The following is a 21345-nucleotide window of genomic DNA, read 5'->3' as shown; positions in this document are numbered from 1 at the left end:
TGACCCTGGGCAAGTCACTTGACCTCTGCTTGCCTCAGTTTCTTCAACTGTAAAATAGGGATAGTAGCACCTTTCTCTGAAGGTGGTTATGAGGATCAAATGAGATATCTGTGATTGATCATCTCAGTGCCTGGTACATAGTAGGCACTTAATAAATACTTCTTTCCTTCAAGTTCACAGTTTCTGAACCAGCTGAATTCCTGTTTCATCTTTCAAAGTGTGGTGAACACACTGCATTCCTTCCCTCTGACTCCTACCTATCCCTTTCCTTACTATTGCAGAAACACAGTCCCCACTCCCCCACCCCCCCACCCCCGCCTCGGCCTCCCCGGCCCCCCCGCCCCGCCCCCATATGCCTGTTGGCTCTATCTGGGGGAAATCAGGCGTGGGAGTGGGATTTCTCCCTGCGGGGGAGACAGTGGCAGTCAGTTTAACTGGTGCGTAGAGAGTAAAGGGTTCCTCTTTTGCCTTTAGTTTTCCCAGAAAGCCTGATACTTTGTAGCAGAAAGAAATGTAGCATTGGGGCTGGAAGAGAACGGGCGGGAGGAGAGAAGCTCTCGCCTGCGCCAGGCAGCCTCCTCCACGAGGGGCCGCTGTGACGACAGAAGCACCCAGCGGAGCCCCAGCCGAGGCGGCGGAAGTGGATATTAGAATCCATTTCCGCTTCCGCACTGTGGCCGGGGCTCCGGCTGCGTGGAAGATCACAGACGATGCCGACTGGCGACTTTGAGTGAGGAAGCTGGGCCGGGTTGCGGGGCTTGGGGTCCCGGACGCCGAAGCTGGGAGCAGGAGGGCGGAGGGGACCTCTGAGGCCGGGGAGCTGGAGCGGGGAGCTGATGGTGTCGATGGTGTCCCCGGCGCCTGGGCCGGAGCTGAGGCTTGGACAGCAGCCTGGAGCAGGCAGGGCAGGCACACAGGGCAGGGGCGAAGGGATCCCAGGGCGCCGGTCCGGGCTTCCCTGAAAGGCTCTTTCCTCCTGCAGCTCGAAGCCCAGCTGGGCTGACCAGGTGGAAGATGGAGGAGACGATGGTGAGTCCGGTCTGGCTGACCAAAAGCTGCCCGCGCACCCCAAAGCCGCCTCTCCACCCCTCCCCCCAATCCCTCCGGCCTGGCATTTCCCTTCCTCCTCCTTCCCTCCAGGCTGTAGCCTTATATCCACACCTTACCCACAGACAAGTGTGTCACCAGTGAGCTCCTCAAGGGGATTCCATTGGCCACAGGAGAGCCCAACAATGAGCCAGAGCTACTACCGGGTGGTGAGTACACCAACTTCGTGTGTGTGTCTGTTTGTGTCTGTCTGTGTTTGGCTCCCGGGAGGGAGGATAGGCTTTTGTTATGTTTGGGTCTCCATCAGTTCCTTTCCTTGGCTGTTTCCTCCCAAGCTCCTCTCCCAGCCCCCAAGGAGGTCATCAACGGGAATATTAAAACCATCACTGAGTATAAGGTAGAAGGGGGGGTGGCCCAAGATGGTGGCTAGAAAGCAGGGACTAGTGTGAGCTCTCCTCCGAGTCCCTCCAAAAACCGATAAAAAAATGGCTCTGAACCAATTCTAGAACTGCAGGACCCACAAAATAGCAGAAGGAAGCAGGGCTCCAGCCCAGGACAGCCTGGATGGTCGCTGGGTGAGGTCTAGCCCATGGAGCTGGGAGCCAAGCCCAGCATGGGCTGCACATACCAACCAGACCAGGAGCCAGCGGAGCAGGCCCTAGCGCCCTGAATCAGGGAGCTGTGGCAGTTAACCAGACTTCTCAAACCACAAACACCAAAGACAACAGAGAAGGTTAGTGGGAAAAGCTGCTGGGGACAGGGAATTTGTGGTTGGGTCACCGCCCCGGGGCAGCGGAGGTGGGGCAACTACAGAACTACAGCTGCAGTTGCTTCTGACCCCAGGCCCACCTAGTGGGAGGAATTAAGTGGGGGATCAGAGCAGGAGTGAAGAGCCTGCTGAAGATCTAAGTCCAGTCCAGGTTGGGGGTTTTTAGGGAAGGAGGAGTGCTGGTGTGGCAGAGCTGGCTGAAATAGCTCTGAAATCAACAGCGCATCCCCCCCAAGCTTGGAACATAGTACTCTCTACTCTACAAGCAGTCATACCCCGCTGAAAAACTCAAGGGTCAAGTTAGTTGGCTGGGAATATGGCTAGGCAGCGAAAACACACCCAGATTCAGTCTCAGACTCTGGAAGCTTTCTTTGGTGACAAAGAAGACCAAAACATACAGCCAGAAGAAGTCAACAAAGTCAAAGAGCCTACAACAAAAGCCTTCAAGAAAAACCTGAACTGGTCTTAGGCCATGGAAAAGCTCAAAAAGGATTTGGAAAAGCAAGTTCGACAAGTAGAGGAAAAATTGGGAAGAGAAATGAGAAGGATGCGAGAAAACCATGAAAAACAAGTCAATGACTTGCTAAAGGAGACCCCCCCCAAAAAAAATACTGAAAAATATACTGGAGAAAACAATACCTTAAAAAATAGACTAACTCAAATGGCAAAAGAGCTCCAAAAAGCCAATGAGGAGAAGAATGCCTTGAAAGGTAGAATTACCCAAATGGAAAAGGAGGTCCAAAAGACCACTGAAGAAAATACTACCTTAAAAATTAGACTGGAGCAAGTGGAAGCTAGTGACTTTATGGGAAATCAAGATATTGTAAAACAGAACCAAAGAAATGAAAAAATGGAAGACAATGTGACCTATCTCATTGGAAAAAGCTCTGACCTGGAAAACAGATCCAGGAGAGATAATTTAAAAATTATCGGACTACCTGAAATCCACGATCAAAAAAAGAGCCTAGATATCATCTTTCAAGAAATTATCAAGGAGAACTGCCCTGATATTCTAGAGCCACAGGGCAAAATAGAAATTGAAAGAATTCACAGATCATCTCCTCAAATAGATCCCAAAAAGAAATCTAGGAATATTGTCACCAAATTCCAGAGCTCCCAGATCAAGGAGAAAATACTGCAGACAGCCAGATGGAAACAATTTGAGTATTGTGGAAACATAATCAGAATAACCCAAGATCTGGCAGCTTCCACATTAAGAGATTGAAGGGCTTGGAATACGATATTCCGGAGGTCACTGGAGCTAGGATTAAAACCAAGAATCACCTACCCAGCAAAACTGAGTATCATGCTCCAAGGCAAAATATGGACTTTTAATAAAATAGAGGACTTTGAAGGTTTCTCAGTGAAAAGACCAGAACTGAATAGAAAATTTGACTTTCAAACACAAGAATCAAGAGAAGCGTGAAAAGGTAATCGAGAAAAAGAAATTGCGAGGGACTTACTAAAGTTGAACTGTTTTGTTTACATTCGTACGTGGAAAGATGATGTGTATGATTCATGAGACCTCAGTATTAGGATAGTTGAAGGAAACATGCATATATATATGTATATGTGAATGTGTATGTATGTATATATGTATGTGTATATAGAGAGAGAGAGAGCGGGCACAGGGTGAGTTGAAGATGAAGGGAAGATATCTAAAAGAAGTAAAATCAAATTAAGGGATGAGAGAGGAATGTATTGAGGGAGATAGGGAGAGAGAGAATGGGGTAAATTATCTCGCGTAAAAGTGGCAAGAAAAAGCAGTTCTGTAGGAAGAGAAGAGAAGGCAGGTGAGGGGGAATGAGTGAATCTTGCTCTCATCAGATTTGACCTGAGGAGGGAATACCATACATATTCAATTGGGTATCTTACCCCGCAGGAGAAAAGGAGGAAGAAGACTAAAAAAAGGGGGGATGATAGAAGGGAGGGCAGATGGGGGTGGAGGTAGTCAAAAACAAACACTTTCGAAAGGGGACAGGATCAAGGGAGAAAATTCAATAAAGGGGGATAGGTTAGGAAGGAGCAAAATATAGTCAGTCTTTCACAACATGAGTATTGTGGAAGGGTTATACATAGTGATACTCATGTGGCCTATGTTGAATTGCTTGACTTCTTAGGAAAGGTGGGTGAGAAGGGAAGAGGGGAGAGAATTTGGAACTCAAAGTTTTAAAAACATGTTCAGAAACCAAAAAAAAAGTTTGCATGCAACTAGAAAATGATGTACACAGGCAATGGGACATAGAAATTTATCTTGCCCTACAAGAAAGGAAGGGAAAAGGGGATGGGAGGGGAGTGGGGTGACAGAAGGGAGGGCTGACTGTGGAACAGGGCAACCAGAATATACGCCATCTTGGAGTGGGGGGGAGGGTAGAAATGGGGAGAAAATTTGTAATTCAAACTCTTGTGAAAATCAATGCTGCAAACTAAATATATTAAATAAAAAAATATTTTAAAAAAAGCAGTCAGTAAAACTAAAAAAGGTAGAAGAAGATGACAAGAAGTTCAATGTGGGCTATACTGGTTTCTGTATCCTTTCCCACCTTTTTCTTGTCTGGCCATTGGGTCAGGTTTGGGGGCCCTATGAATGAAAAAACATTTGTTGAATGTTCTCAGCACTGAAGATGCGAGTACAACAGGGATGTAATTCTTCTTCTCAAGGTGCTCCTAATTTGGGAGACCACATATATAGGGCAGTGGTAGCATGTATGCCTTTATAAAGGAGTGTTTTCTTCTATGAAGTTACAGGATTGGTATTTTGAAGTCATTGAGGAGTTAATGACACATGTTTTCCAATAACAATGCAAATATTGATTTGATTACCTTACCTTAAAGGAAGAGGTAGAATGCAGGGGTGCTGGTAGGATAGTGGTCCCTCCCAGTTCCCATGTGGGATTTACTGACTAACCCACTAAATGGATCCTTCCCCAATCTGTCTTTTTTCTTACCCATTTTACAGATCGTCCGTACCTTCAGGATTGAAACTCGGAAAGCATCTAAGGCTATTGCAAGAAGAAAGGTGAGAACCATTTTGGGGTTGGACAGTATATTTCTTTCCATGTCTTTTTCTTCAAGGCCCTTCTTGATATTGTTCCCTTGCATTAGCTCATTATGGAATAGGACAGCCTGATAACAGTGGAAGGAATGCTAGACTTGGAGTCAGGAGAGGTCTAATCCTGACCCTGACACTTAGAGCAGCTATGTATTCTTGGGCAAGTCATTTAACTTTTTTGAACTCTAGCTTCTTCATCTTTAAAAGGGATGTAATAAAGCTCCACCTAACTCACAGAAGTGTGAGCAAAGTTCTTTGCCAACCTTAGAAATCTACATAAACATGAGTAGTTGGACCCAGTGATTTTACACATACTCTTAAGCCAGGAATAGTGAGGAGTCCTGCAGCTTTATTGGTGGTTCTGGGCCGTGTATATACTTAAGAAAGGAAGTTTTCTTGGAATTGGAAAAGGTTTGGGGAACATGAACTGAATAAGTGAGAGAATAAATAGGAGGAATATACATGAGAATGAATTTGGAATATGAATATTTTTCCAGTCTGGAAAGACGAGAGCTATGAGGAGGCTCAATCCAAGGCTAAAATATTTGGGGATGAAAGAACATAAAAGTAGGCAGCCTTAGAAGACAGAGATGGTGCGTGGTAGGGATAATTTTGTAAACTCATTGCCCCAAAAGTGAGTACTGAATCCATTTCAGTTCAATGTATTTTTGCTAATTACTTTTCACTCAACAAACAAACTATAATTGATAGTATGCCTCTGTATTCCTTTAATGTTTTAAGATTAACAAAGTACTTTCCTCACCTCACCTGAAAAGGCTGTTTTGTTGAGGAACGATTAGACTTGATTTTCTGCAGGGAGGGGAGGGATGGGAGCGATGTATGGAAATGGCGGAAAGGAAGATCTTGGTTCAGTTTGAACTTCTCCATGTGGGCTGCCTCAGGAGGTCAGGAGTTTCTCATAACTGGAAATTGGTGACAATCTAGGGATATAGTAGGGAAAGGTTTTGTTACATTCCAGAAATACGTTCTCCTTGACAGCTTTCTACTTAAACTCCCCTAGGGAGACTTCACAAAAACCCCAATATGTTGGGTTATCCAGCTAACCTGCCTTGTGATCTGTGGCTCAGGTCTGCCTGGTCCTGCTTTAACCCATTTGGTCTTTATTCTCTTCCACTTAAATCATTAGCAGTCGCCTGGCTTTCTGATTCCTCTCTTCCAGGTTCTGTATAAGCTGTGCGCATCTCGCTGAAATGAGGCAGAAAGAAATCGCTAGAGTCACAGAGCCTCTGGAGGAGGTAGACCACAAGGTGCTCTTTGGCCTGGCGATGAAAAATGGAGTACAGTGTAGGAGATGGAGTCTTCTTCTTGCCAGAGGCTTTTGGATTTAAGTTAGTATTCATCCATCAGTGTATCCATATCTATTTCTATATCTTTATGAAATTATTAGAAGTTATTTTTACAAAGCAGGATTTAAATATAGAAAATCGTTCCCTCATAAGCATTTAGCCAGAGGTGTATGTTTTTCAAATATGGAATTTATGTTTTCAAGACAAATTCATGTTTACCTGAGTTAGCTTGTTACCTGATCTTCTAAATCTATTCTTCTGAATTTCAGTATTTCTGCTTCAACATATCATGTGAAGTACATCTCTGGGAGAGACTTAGCTAAAAAGTAACTTGGCTTGTGGTTTCCCTTCTACATCAAGAATTGTATGTTTCTTGGCTTAGGGGACTATCTTTTTACATCTTTGGTAGCTCCTGGTAGGGAGCCTTATCTATACCATAAGCTTATATAGTTGATCTCTCAGTAACCTCTAAGAACTTGACAAGCTTACTTGGTGTTTCCTTAGAAGGAAGTCTATTAGAGTGCCCCCAGGATGTTGGCTCTTGTCCAGTCAACTTTCTTCTGAATTGATTTGGGTCTTGGGAAGGCCTCTCAGGCTTACACAGGTTACAAAATTGGGAGGGAAAGCGAGCTAGCACATTGGATGAAAGAATTGATGCATAAAAAGATCTCAGTGAGCTGAAATGATGGGACCAAATTGAAGAATAAATTGAAAAAAGATACATATATGTAGGACTTTAGTGTTTTGGGGTTTTTTTTTAACCCAAGTTTAGCAGACAGCCAACAGAGAAAGACCTGTGGATTTTAGAGCATTTAAATCTTGATGATGACTGCAGCATGATAGCAAAAAACCCAAACCACCAATTTGATTTTCATTTACTTTGATAGAATATGCATCTTAAGGGAGATGATAGTCCTGCAGTAATTTGGCCTGGTCACATCACATATATGTTATCTTCAATTCTGGATACCGCATTTTAAGGGGACTAAATATTTAGAGATGGAATGTCTGTCCTACTGTGGAATATGAAGAGTTCCCTATCACTATAGATCTTGAAGACGAGATTAGATAACTGCTTAACAGCTATGTTATGGAGTAAATTCTTACAGAAGTTGGGCAGTATGCTCCCTTGGAAGTTCCTTCCCACTCAGTTCTTCTCTGAGACATGAATGAAATGTTTGTTTATTGACTTATTCTTTTATTTGAAGTAACTAATGTCAGATTTTTGTCCTTTTAGGCATATAATGCTAAAACTAAAAGTTTTGAAGATCCTCCAAATCATGCTCATAGTCCTAGGAATAAAGGGAGAGGAAGAGGGAAGGGAAAAAGTTTTTTCATTCTGGGTTTTTTTTTGCAGGGGGGGAAGGCAGGGCACTTGGGGTTAAGTGACTTGCTCAAGATCACAGAGCTAGTAAATGTGTCAAGTGTCTTAAGGCCGGACTTGAACTCAGGTACTCCTGACTCCAGGGCCGGTGCTCTACTCACTGCACCACCTAGCTGCCCCTTCTTATTCTGTATTTTTTGGCATTCTCTTTGAAATAGTAAGGCACTGGGAGTTTCTAGGGAAAGTGGAATCTCTGTGTTTGGTGTGACTTTGGGCTTAGCAATTGTGAACTAATAAGCAATGGGCATCCTCTTACCTCCAGGCAAAAGCAGGGGAAAAACTGTAGCAGTCGAGCCAAGTGAGCAGGAAACAATAGAAGTAAAGCTGCCCAAGCTTCGCACCCTGGATGTATTCTCTGGCTGTGGATGACTGTTTGAAGGCTTTCACCAAGCAGGTAAAGGCAGCAGGTTTTTGCCCCTGGATGCTGCAGTTTGAGCCTTTTTTTTTTCCTGTAGGGTTCTTCTGTAAGGGCTCTTAAACCCTTTGTCTCATCTTTCTAGCTAAAGAGACTTGCTTTAAAAATGTATGACATGCATAGCATATCTTTCTTAAGCAACAGCTGAAGTATTTTTTTTCCCCTCCAGGAATATCAGAAACACTATGGGCCATTGAAATGTGGGACCCTGCTGCCCCAGCATTCCATCTGAATAATCCTGGGACTACTGTGTTCACAGAAGATTGTAATGTTCTCCTGAAGCTGGTTATGTCTGGGGAGAAGACCAACTCCCTGGGCCAGAAGTTGCCTCAGAAAGGAGATGTAGAAATGCTATGTGGTGGTCCACCCTGCCAAGGGTTTAGTGGCATGAACCGCTTCAACTCACGCACTTATTCCAAGTTCAAGAACTCCCTAGTTGTCTCCTTACTCAGGTGAATGGCACAGGGAATAACTATCCCCTCATTTTAGCTTATAGTCTTTGCTTGCTGCTTACTGGGGGGTGGCAAGCACAGGGAGCCTTTTCATTCTTAGTGAGGACATCCCTACTCCAGAGTAAGAAGTCCCTACTTCTGTTGTTGGAACACAGGGGTTCAGCCTTTCCATTTTTCTGTGTGGAAGTTTGCTACAGAGGGATTTGTTTGCAAGAAGACAATCAGTTTTTTAAAATAACCTTTTATTGCTATCATCATGGTTTTCCCCACTACCCTTCCCCCCCTTCCAGAGAGCCTCACATAACAAATAACCCTATATAACAAATAGTATTTTTTTATAGACACAAAAAGTCATGCAACATTCACTTCTGATTTTTTTTTTGGCATGGTTCTTTTCAGTTACGTTGCAGTCATTGTGTATATCATTTTCTTGGCTCTACTTCGCTCTGCATCAGTTCATGTAGTTCTTTTATGCTTCTCTGTATTCCTCATATTCATCATTTCTTACATCATGGTAATTATTGCATTGTATTTGTGTGGCACAGATTGTTTAGCCATTCCCCAATCCATGGGCATCTACTTTGTTTCCATTTCTTTGCTGTCACAAAAAGTGCTACTGTAAATATCTTAATGTATGTGGGAACTTCTTATCAAAGGCTTCTCGAGTATGATAAGCCTAGTACTGGAATCACTGAGTTAGAGGATATGGGCATTTTACTTACTTTATTTGCATAATTCCTGAATTGTTGTACCAGTTCACAGCTCCTCCAGCAGTTCATCAGTGTGCCTGTCTGTCCACAACCCATCCAGCATTGACTATTACCGCATTGTTCTCATCTTTGCCAGTTGGCAGGATAGGAGGTGTAACCTTGGAGTTGTTGGGATTTTTGTTTCTCTTATTATTAGTGATTGGAGCATTCTTTCATGTCGTTTATAGTTTAGGATTCTTTTGGGAATTATTTGTTCATATCCTTTGACCACTCATCTATTGAGGAATGGCTCTTGGTCTTATAATTTATTTGTTGATTGTTTGTTTATCTTGGATACCAAACCCTTATCACAGAAATATGATACAAAGACTTTTTTCCCGTCCGACCATTTCCCTTCTCCATTAGAGGCAACTAGTAACTCCGTGGAGAGCACTGGGCCTGGGGTCAGGAAGATTTGAGTTCATATCTGGCCTCAGACATTTATTGGCTATGTGTCCCCGGGCAAGTCACTTAAATTCTGCCTCAGTTTCCTCATCTGTGAAATGGGGAGCACTTATCTCCCAGTGAGATAAGTAGTGAGGATCAAATGAGATAATGTTTGCACAGTCCCTGACACATAGCGGGCTTTGTGTAAATGTTTATTTTTTCCCCCTCCATATAGCCAAGGTACATTAATGTTGTCTGTGCACAAACAGTTTCTTGTGATCAGAGTTATCTATTTTATCTTCGTAATTACCTGTCTTCCTTGTTTGGTTAAGAATATATCTCTTTACCACATCTCTCCTGTCAGATTGGCTAAAATAATAAAACAGGAAAATGATAAGTGCTGGAGAGGATGTGGGAAAATTGGAACATTGTTACATTGCTGGTGGAGTTGTGAGCTGATCCAGCCATTTTGGAGAGCAATTTGGAACTATGCCCAAAGGGCTATAAAAATGTTCATACCCTTTGACCCAGCAATACCACTTCTAGGGTTGTATCCCAAAGAAATCCCACAAGCGGGAAAAGGAGCCATATGTACAAAAATATTTATAGCGGCTCTTTTTGTGGTAGCTAAGATTTGGAAATCAAAGGGATGCCTGTCAATTGGGGAATGGCTGAACAAGCTGTGGTATATGAAGGTGATGGAATACTATTGTGCTATAAGAAATGGGGATGATACAGACTTCATACCAACCTGGAAAAAACCTACACGACGCAATGCTGAGTGAGCGGAGCAGGGCCAGGAGAACATTTTACACACCCACAGATATATGGATTCTGTGATGACCAACCCTGACAGACTTCGCTCTTCTCAGCAACACAAGGTACATAGACAACTCCAAAGGACTCAGGATGGAGAATGCTATCTACATCCAGCGAAAGAACTATGAAGTTTGAATGCAGATTGAGGCACACTTCATGCTAGCCTTTCCCCATCCCCTTTTTTTTTCTTTATCTCTTTTGTTCTTGTTTTTGGGTTGGGTTTTTTTTTTTGGTTCTGTTTCTTCTTTCTCATGATTCATTCCATTGGTCATAATTCTTCTCCATAACTTGACTAGTGTGTAAATTAATTCAATTCGAAGTTATACGTGGAAGCTATATGGGATTCCATGCCGTCTGGGGGAGGGAGGGAAGAAAATCTGGAACTCAAAATGATGTAGAACTGAGTGTTATAAACTAAAAATAAAAATAAATAAAGAATATATCTCTTACCTATTTCTGTGAGTTATATGGTCTGCTTCTCTTCTAATTTTTTTAATACTATGATCTTGAATATTAAGGTCATGTATCTATTTGTATTGTGCAATATGGTATAACTTGTTGGTCTTAAGTCTGATTTCTGCCAGACTGCTTTCTACTTTTCTCAGCAGTTTTTAGGGAGTTCTTTCCTTAGTAATTTATATTTTCTGCTTTACTGAACACTGAGTTACTGAGTTTCAGTGTTTCTATTTCTTATCTGGACTGTTCTATTGATCCACTTCTCTACTTTTTAACCAGTACTAGACGGTTTTGATGACTGCTGCTTTACTCTATATTTCAAGGTCTAGAAGTGCTGTTCAAGGGCAGATTCAAATGTAACAGTGAGAACTCAAAGGATGTGGGTCATTCCACCACACTGTCTCTTAAAGAGCTCAGTCAGTTGGTTTGCTCAGCAATAAAGGTTTCTGTGGGATTCAGTTGTTTGGTTCTTCTTCCCTTTTGTAAAGAATCTTATTCAACTCCTCTCCATTCTCCTGCAGCTACTGCGACTACTACAGACCCAGGTCTTTCCTACTAGAGAATGTAAGAAACTTTGTGTCATTCAAACATTCCATGGTTCTGAAGCTGACCCTCCAATGTCTGGTTCGAATGGGATATCAGTGTACATTTGGCATATTACAGGTATGCTGAGACTACATAGGGGAGACAAAAGTAACCAAGGAATTTGATGCTGATGTGGTCAGCACCACTTCGTCTCTGCTCTTGAGCGTGCTGCTGTTTGTTATTACCTTGTCTGCTTCTCATGGTTTCTATCAGTGTGTGTTAGAGTGGACTCCAGTTACTAACATCATTTCAAACCATTTCCCCTAAGGTGAAATAAAATTGTAGCTTTTTTTTCCTTAACTAATATCCTTTTTCACATCGTTTTCTTAAGCTAATTGGGTTCTTGATAGAAGACATGAAGTTTATTTATAGTGATACTTCAAGGAGATCCATTTTTGTCCAGCAGGTTAGTTTTGCCTCTGACCCCTAAATCATTCTCCTTTAACTAAAAAAAGAAATTTTGTTTTCTTTTACCTTTATTTCCACATACACTCTTCCAGAGAGCTGTCTCTTATAGTAAAGATCACAAAAAAAGTTGGCAAAACTAACATTCACATCAAAAAAGTATGACGTTGTATGCAGTGTCATATAGCCACAGCCTCCCCAACCCCCTCAAAGGAAGGTGCCTTCTCATATCTCTCTTTTGGGTCCAGAAATGATCATTATAATTTGATCAATATTTGAACAATGTAATTATCTTGTTGTTCTTTCCATCCACACTGTTGTAGGCATGTTTATTGTTTTCTTAGGTCTGGTTCCTTCATGTTATATCAGTTCAAATGTCTTCCCATACTTCTGTATCATGTACTACAACATGTCTTAACCATTCCCCAATTTATGGACATCTTCTTTGTTCCAGTTCTTTGATATTACCAAAAAATGCCCTCATAACTATTTTGGAGTATATGGGACCACTTGTTTGTTTGTTTGTTTAAATCATTTGTCTTGAGGCATATGCCTAAGGACATTAGCCACCTTAGCATGATTCCAAGTTGCTTTCCAGAATTGTTGGTCAAATTCACTGTTCTACCAATGATGCATTAGCACACCTGACTTGGCATAACCTCTCCAACATTGTCTATCTCCATCTTTTGTCATCCTTGCCAATTTGCCAAATATAAGAGAAAACGATAGCATTGTTTTATTTGCATTTTTCTTTTTAGTAATTTGGAGCAATTTTTTTATGGTTGTTAACAATTTGCAATTCTTCTCTGAGAACTATTTATTCATATCCTTTAACTATTTGTCTGTTGGGGAATAGCTTTTAGTCCTCAATGTTTCTGTTCATTGCCTAACTGGATATCTTAGATGTTAGATTATCAGATATATTTATTACAAAGATTTTCCTCTAATTGATTTCTTTCATTTTTATCCTCATGGCATTAATTTTGTTTATATTGAAGCTCTTCAGTTCCACGTAATTGAAATTATCTGTGTGCTTTGTTGTGAACACACTTGTTTCTTTAAGCTTTCACCCCTAGCCATAATTGTGAGAGGTACTTTATGTGGCTCACTTCTAATTTTTTTTTTGGCATGACTTTTAATATTGAGGTCACATGTCTGTCTTGAGTTTATTGTGGTGTATGGTATAAGATTTCTTAACTTTTATGGGGCATGAATATTACTGATGATATAGAAGTCAGACTTTTTATGTTAAGAGGGTTAGGTAGTTAATTATCAAAATAATTAAAGGCAAGTCATTTAACATGAGAGTAATGGTGAGTTATTCAGTTTTGAATGTTAGAGACTGTTGAGAGATGATGCTTATCACTAAAAGGAAGCTCAACTCTGAATGAATGAGAAACCAATAATGGTTCCCAAGAACAGAAAATGAAATCTACCTTCCTTCCCTGGACAAAGGCCCAGAGGTGGGAAAGTGGAGGGCATAGAGGCAACTAGGCATCAGCTAGGTGTCCGGTGGAGTCAGGAAGACCTGAATTCAAATCTAACCTCAGAAACTAGCTGGGTGATGCTGGCAAGTCACTTCACCCTGTTTGCCTCAGTTTCCTCATCTGTCAAATGAGCTGGAGAAGAAGATGGTAAACCACTCCAGTGTCTTTGCCAAGAAAACCCCAAATGGGGTCACCAAGAGTTGGACACACCTGAACAACAACAAATGTAAGCCCCATGGGTAGTCTGTTTGGGCTGGAGCATAGGGTATACAGGAAGGAGAATGGTAGAAGGTAAAATTGGAAAGGGAGGAAGTTTCCTGATTGTGGGGGGCCCTCAAGGCCACGCTAGGGAGCTGGGTTAAAAGAAGAGTGGAGAGAGGTAAAAAGGCTTTGCAGAAGAGGCAGTGGAAACTAATGACTCAGTAATGACTTGGTGATTATCATTGGATTTCAATTTTCAATCAGCCCTTCTTCCCCCTCCTCCATTAGCAGAGATAACAGTATTGAATCTGAAATCTTTGTCCTTGCAACCTGATTACACGCCCAGCCCTTGCTCTGCTGGGACCCTTGCCAGAGCTTTTGCTGGATTGGGGGGGAATGAGGAGGGGGAGGGGAGGGGAGGGGAGGAAGCAGCCTCAGCAGACTCTGATCCCTTTCTGAAATAACTCTTCTCAAGAACAAACCAACCCAAGCGTCCAATCAGAGGGACCTTAGACATCACCCTAGTCCCTGTGGGGCCTTGGACAAGACACTTCTTTCTCTGTACCCCACTTTACTCTTCTCAGAAAGGAAGAGGTTGGACTGATCTCTGAGGTACCTTCCAGCTCTGACCCACAATAGCTAGCGTTTACTTCGTTTAAAAGTTTATACAGCAATCTAATTTCATCCTTAATAACAAGCCTAAGAAGTCGGTGCTATTATTATCCCTAGGCAGAGAGAGGTTAAACAACTTACCCCAGGTAAGGTCTGAGGCTGGATTTGAACTCAGATTTTCCTGACTCCAGGTCGGGAAGCATGTGATCCCATGATCCTTCATTTCACTCGAAAAGGAAACAGAGGTTCAGAGTGGAGCCCATGACTCGTCTGAGGTCCCACAGGTAAGCACTTCTCAACTGCTACATGCTAAGTCCTCCACACATGCCGGCCTAGGCCTAATTCCAGCTCCTTCTAAGATCACTAGCTGGCTAGTAACAGAATCTAATAAGAAGCGCCAGCATTTCTGTAAAGTTATTAATTTACGTATTGGGACATACCGGGATATTTACACATCACTTCACAACAGTCCTATGGGGCAGGGCTACTATTATTCCCAGCTTATAGATGAGGAAGTCCAGTGACTTGTCCAGGGTCACCAGGGCAGTAAGGGATGGGGATCCATATCTCTCCTGAACCTCAGGAGATTCCCAGGATACCATACTGCCTGTGAGTCAGAGTCATCTAGTCCACCTGTCCCTGACCACGAGCCCCCTAGACAACGCACCTGATCTGTCCCTAGGTCGGTGTGTATGGAGGGGGTTGGGGGCGCGGCGCTATCGAGAGGCCAGGTGCATGCCACTCACAGCGGGCAACAGAGAAGCCCCTGAGGCTGGGTGGTCAGGGGCTTGAGGGAAACATCACCCATGTTATGGCTTTTGTCCTCCTGGGCCCCAGGAGGGCTGTCCCTGACATAACTGGTCTGTCTTCATTCCAGGGAACTTGTGATGGAGCCGTGGGATGGGGGAGGAGTGACCTCTGACCTTCACAACAGGGAAACAGCCCTTGGCCTGTCCATCCCCTGGGATGGGGGAGGAAGGGAGGTTGCTAGGGGGAGATTAGCCTAATATTGCCAGCCTGGGCTCAAGCAGATGGAGGACCATCAGCATGGTTGGGAAGCTATGCAGACAGCTTGACATGAGACAGCTGCTTCCAAACCAGAGATTAAAAATTCTCTTACAACGGTTTCTTGATGAACTCCTCCCCTGTCATTGACTTGAGATGATCTGTCTTCCTCTCCTGTCTGAGATCACAGGGCTCCCTGGTCTCAGGCATCATGTCTAAACCCGGCACCCTGCTAACTGCTTCCTCAAACTTGTATCTCTCCTCTGCACCCCAGCTTCTCCCCGGGGAGCCTCTGTCCACCCTCTGCCAGTGCTGGAGGGGGCCAAAGAAGCATCCAAGAAATTGCTTTTGCATTTATCTTCCCACAGATCTCTCTGCAGGCTTGGTTATGGAAGGAGTAAGCAAGTACCAAGTACCTACTATGTGCCAGGCGCTGTCCTAGGTGCTGGGCATTCAAAGACAAAAATGACCGCAGTTCCAGCCCTCAGAGAGGTTACTTTCTGGGGTAAAAGGGGAGAGAAGGGAAGTGGGATATAACATGTAAACAAAGCCACATATAAAGGATAATTTGAGTAGAGGGAGAGATCTCAGGTAACCTAGGAGATCAGAAGGCTTGTGATCTGAACTTTGAGGATCCTAAGAGGCGGACATATGTTTCCAGAAATGGAGCACATTCTGTGCAAAAGTATGGAGGCTGGAGATAGAGCACTGATTTTCAGGGGCAGTAAATGAGCCGCTTTGCCCCAGAAGGTGGACCTCATGAAGGAGAATAAGCCTGGAAAGGGAGTCTGGAACCAGACTACCGCCTGCCAAGGGCCTTAAATGTCAAACCCAAGAGTCCATTATTCCACCCCAGAGGCAGTAGGTAGCCACTGAAGTTTCTGCAGCAAGTGAGTGACAGTCAGACTGGTGTTTTAGAAAACAATGCCTGGGGCTCAGAAGTCACTTTAACCCACCTGACTGGATGTATCTTTATTAGTTCACTCAGAATTTACTGAGCCCCTGCAAAGTACAATTTGGTGGGGCAGTATCTGATGTGTCTGTGAAATGTCTATCACCCCGAGACACAAACAACTTAGCCACTCAATGTAATGTCAAGGGCCCAACACTGAGAGTCAGAAGCCCCGGATTCCAGTCTTGCCTCTGCATTTAGCAGCTGGGTGATAGGCTGGTCACCTTCTTTCTCAGCCTCAGTTTCTCCTCATATGAAATGGAACTGACAGTTCAAACTTTCTGCCTCCCAGGGCTACTGTAAGTAAAGAGCTTTGTAGCCCTTAAGATGTAAGAGTTGGGGGAGGGGGCGATTTGGGAAGTAAAATACTGAATGTATTGTCAGACAGGACAGCTAGGTGTTGTGGTGGATAGCAAACTGGGCCTGGAACCAGGGAGTCTCTTCTTCCTGAGTTCAAATCTGGCCTCAGACACTTATTAGCTGTGTGACCCTAGGCAAGTCATTTAACCATGTTTGCCTCAGTTTCCTCAACTGTAAAATGAGCCAGAGAAGGATAATGGCAAGCTGCTCCAGTATCTTTGTCAAGAAAGACCCCAAAATGGGGCCAGGAAGAATCGGACGTGATTGAAACAACTCAACGATGACGTACTGTCAGACAGGAGTAATTTGTTGGTTTTGCTGAACTTTCCCCCCTGTTTTTCTTTATTATAGGATGGTGGGTCTCTCCATAGGGGAGCAAGAAATACATTTCAAAAATGCAAAAACCAAAGATGTCAATTAAAAATTTTTTTAAAGGAACCTTAAAGTGAGATTGAAATGTTAGCTTTTATGAAGATGTTTTCTGCCTTCATTGGTCTCCATCTCCTAAGCCTAACCCTGGATCTGTGGCCATTTTCCTGGGTAAAATGAGAGGGGTGTTTGGACAAGTTACTATGTCTCTGGTCCCTCTCAGACCTAAATCCTATGATCCCATGGTCTGGAGAAAGAGAAAGGCTGGAGACAGTAAAGAGAGGGGTCTGGAAATGCCCTCCCACTCAGAAAAGGTGGCCTTTCTAACCTCTGAGACTCCCTTAAGCCCCCAGAGGTCCGGCCCCTTCGCCTGCCCTCTGGCCCAGGGGGAATCTCAGACACGCTTTGCTTCCTGCCATAAATAAACCCTGGCCTTCCGTGCTCGCCCTCCACCCTCCAGCCCCCAAGCCATCCCTGCACTAAGGGGGGGCGGGGGATGTGTGTATGGGGCGGGGTTCCCTTCTGTGCCTGAACCTGCTCTCAATCCTGACCATAGGGGAAGAGGGACTCCCTCCCCAATCCTCCCTTTCAGTCTCCGAGGGCTTTTCCCTTTGGGCAGCTGAAAGGATGGGAGCTTAGGCCCCGCCCCTCCTCTCCCAAGTGAATAGCCCTGGGCCCCGAAGAAAAGCTTCAACCGCCCTGTTATTTATGACTCACCACTGCCACCTAGTGTTGAAGCAAATGGTGGTCTCATCAGATTCCAATTATTGAATATCTTGAGTAACATGGAACTCATTACCTAGCCAATCAGCTCATTCCACTTTGGGGCACTCTCTAGTTGTTAGAAACTCTCTGTTATATTATACTTGTTGGGGCATATGCCTTAATATGATTCAATTCTTCCAGCAATGGCACCATTTACTAGGCAAGGATCTCCTATTGAATTCTGGCCATTAAGGTGGACTATAATAATGAAATAAGAGAGAGGTGAGCAGAACCCAGAGAACACTGTATAAAGTAACAGCAATATTGTTTTTAAATTGACCGAGCGAATAAGTCATTTGACTATTACAAATACCTAAATTAACTATAAAGGACATAGGAGGAAAGATGCTGCCTGCATCCAGAGGAAAAAACCGATAAATAGAAAAATGTATAAAATAATTTTACACATATATACCTATTTGTGTCTAATGGTAGCCATCTCTCAGGCAGGGGAGAGGGAAGAAAAAGAGAAATTTAAATGAGAACTTTATTATATCTTTAAAGGGAAAGCAAGTTGTACATAATAGATTTGCAGTTTCATGTGCAATCATCTGTTTTTATTATACTATATTATGGAAATGCTTGTTTTATCCCATTAATTTTTTTAAAAGATGACATGTAAAGGCAGTCTAGGGCCAATGTGATCCTTAGCAACCCCTGCCTCCCTTCCCCCCAACTCTACCACTGTCACCACAGAAGTAGAAGAGGGCCACTGAGGACTGGGGACTATTTTCTATTTTTCTTTCTCAGCCTTTAACTATCAAGAGTTCCCCAGCAAACTAATTAAATCCCCCATGGTGAACACAAGGTCAAGAGTTGTATAAGACTTTTCACACCTCAGTTGTAAGTAGCCAGGATTCTAGAATTGCTGTCACCAAAAAATTCATCTCCCCATAATAAGCCTCTAAGTCAGAGACTATGCCTTTGTTGGCATAGGCTCCTAGAACCCAGGATCACCTTCATCAGAAGATGCCAGTGGAAGAATGTAAGGATTATTACACTTGTTTTACTGATAACGAAACTGAGGGTCAGAGAGGTATGTATATGTATGTATATGTGTTTCAATATCAATAATGTGTTTCAATATCAATAATGTGTTTCAATATCAATAATGCGTGGTAGACAGACCCACAACTGAAACTCAGGGCTTCTTCCTTTCCTTTCTTCTCAGAACTTCCTCTCCTTCCTGGAACTATCAAATTTGCAAATGACACAAAGCTAAAAGCGGATAGCTAATATATATTGGACAACAGGATCGAGATCCATAAAGATCTTGATAAGTTAGAGAATTGGACCAAGTCTAATAAGATGAAATTAGAAATAAATGTCAAGACTTACACTTGGGTTCAAAAAGTCAATTTCATAAGCACAAAATGGGAGGTATGGCTAGAGAACAGTTCATCTTTAAAAAAAAAAAAGATCTGGCAGTTTTAGTGGACTACAAGATCTATTTATGCAAGCTAAAGAGACCTCAGACTGTATTAGGAGGCAAAAGATATCAATAAATGTTTATATTTTACAAGAGAGAGAGGCTTCACGTCTAGCACTAGGAAATCAGGAGACTCCTTGTACCATACTTGCTCCTGGTTAAACCACATCTGGAATGTTGTGTTCACATCTGGGTGCCACATTAGAGGGAGAGCACGGATTAAAGTGGAGGGTATCCAGAGGAGGGCAACCAAGATAATGCTGTATGAAGAAAGAACTTGAGGTGTTTAGCCTGAAGAAGAACAGATGAAAGGAAGGCTGGATAGTGGTCTTCAAATATTTAAAGAGCTGTGCTCTGGATGAGATCAGATTTGCTCTTTTTGACATTTGGGTTTAATGTGAGGGAAAACTTCCCCAGCATCAGAAGTGTCCCAAAGTTGAATGGGCTTCCTCAGGAGGGAGTGGGTTGGCTCCTCCTCACAGGCCATCTCTCAGTGAATGCTGCCCACTTCTTGGGTTTGTTGAAGAGAAGATTCAGGGATGGGTTATACCAGATGGCTTCTGAGATCTCTTCTGATTTAGAATTTTAGTGATTCTCTTCTGCCTTGCTTGGGGTTGTCCTCCTAAGTCTCTGACTAACTATTCCTTACTTCCTTTTCCTTCTCCTGACTCTTTGAAGAAGCCTGGACTCAAGAACAACCTAAAATTGGTTAATGGAGCAGGATTCGAATCCAGGTTTTCTGACTCCAGGGCCAGAACTCTTTCCCCTGTTCCAGTCAGGAGGTGTCATGAATAGAGTACTGGACCTGGAGACAGGAAGACCTGAGTTCAAATCCTACTTCAAACACTTACTAGATGTGTGACCCTGGGTAAATAATTCATCTCCCTCCCCCCCTTTTGGGTTAAGTGACTTGCCCAGGGTCACACAGCTAGTGTCTGAGGCCGGATTTAAACTCCGGTCCCCCTGACTCCAGGTGCTCTGTCCACTTCAGCCACTTAGATGCCCCATAACTCATCCTTTCTGAGCTTCAGATTCCTTATCTATAAAATGGAGATGGCTCATTATGGGGATCCAGTGATGGTATACACAGAACACTGCAAATCTCAGTCATTAAATATAGAGACCCCTCTGGACCCAATCTCCAGCATTTACTTCTCTTGATATACATTCACCCTCTCCCCTACTCTATCTACACCCACGGAGGTGACTCCAGGTGATGCCTCTATGGTACCTCGATCACTTGACTCCTCTTCATCCCTGAGCCTCCAACTGTCTCTTGGACATTTCCACTTGACTATTCCATTGCTATCTCAAACTCAGCAGGTCTAAAACAGAGCTTAACACCATCCTCTGAAAAACTGGCCTCTCTTCCTGACTTAGCCATCTCTGTCAATATTCTCCTCTCTCACTCAGACTCAACAGCTGTGCTGTACTGAATCATAGATTTAGAGCCAGAAAGGACCTTTGGAGGTCATCCAGCCCAGGCCCCCTACTTTACAGATTAGGAAACTAAGACCCAGAGAGAATACACAACTAACCCAAAGCCACATGGGTAAAGTGTCAGAGGCAGCATTTAAACCCTGCTTACCTGACTCCAAATCCAGTATTCTGCCCCCATGCCTGTGATTCCCTTCCTTTTCACATTTTCCCCCGGCTTCCCTGGCCTCCTTCAAGGCTCAATTAAACGTCCCACCTTCTTCAAGAAGCCATTCATAGTCCTCCTTGACCTTAGTGCTTTCCCTCTGAGATTGCTCAATTAATTCTATACACATCTCATTTCTATGGAGTAGTTTGTATGTTGTCCCCCTTATTAGGCTGTGAGCTACTTGACAGCAGGGCTTCTGGCTCTTCTTTGTATCCCAGCAATTATCCTAGTGCCCTGAGAGAACTGTGAGAATTGTGTGAACCAAACTGACTCTGTCTTGTAAAATTAACCCCATTTCAGACTTCAGTTTCATTTTCCTGTGTATACCACCTGCTTGCTAATCATGGGAATTGAGTGACATCTTTTTTCACATCTGGGAGAGCCCACCTGCTCACTATCCCCCTCCCAACTGCCAAAACTTGCTCATCCCCCTCCGAACCCAGAAAGCCCCCTAATCTTTCCTCCAATTAGAAATCAGATTATCTAATCTCCTATCCTGTTTTATATCCTGTTAATCATTTTCTTTTAATGCATAAAAATTTGTCTCCTCCTGTATTTGGGGTCCAGTGCCAAGCTGAGGAGGCCTGGTCCCAATTTGTTATGCAATTGGCATGCATCACTTGATAAATCAATACTCTTGGAAACTCAAACATTTGTTTCCCTTGGTTATTTCAGATTTCTCCCATAACAGTT

General features: G+C 43.3%; 1 long non-coding RNA gene across 3 annotated transcripts; it reads left to right on the top strand.

Annotated features, from left to right (window-relative positions):
* Positions 1-676: 676 nt before the first annotated feature.
* LOC118858492 lies at positions 677-11494 on the top strand. 3 transcript variants are annotated; one of them, XR_005010942.1, is made up of 8 exons: positions 677-730; positions 983-1029; positions 1173-1256; positions 4776-4835; positions 6049-6217; positions 7822-7953; positions 8144-8426; positions 11359-11494. It is a non-coding gene; the product is annotated as an uncharacterized LOC118858492 (long non-coding RNA). The 3 variants fall into 3 exon arrangements; XR_005010944.1 differs by lacking the exon at positions 11359-11494 and having other exon boundaries at positions 8144-8832; XR_005010943.1 differs by lacking the exons at positions 6049-6217; positions 11359-11494 and having other exon boundaries at positions 8144-8832.
* The last annotated feature ends 9851 nt before the right edge of the window (positions 11495-21345 follow it).

The sequence above is a fragment of the Trichosurus vulpecula genome, chromosome 1 (assembly GCF_011100635.1).
Source record: "Trichosurus vulpecula isolate mTriVul1 chromosome 1, mTriVul1.pri, whole genome shotgun sequence".
NCBI classification, from domain to species: Eukaryota; Metazoa; Chordata; class Mammalia; order Diprotodontia; family Phalangeridae; genus Trichosurus; species Trichosurus vulpecula.
This window is presented reverse-complemented; position numbering and strand designations above follow the sequence as displayed.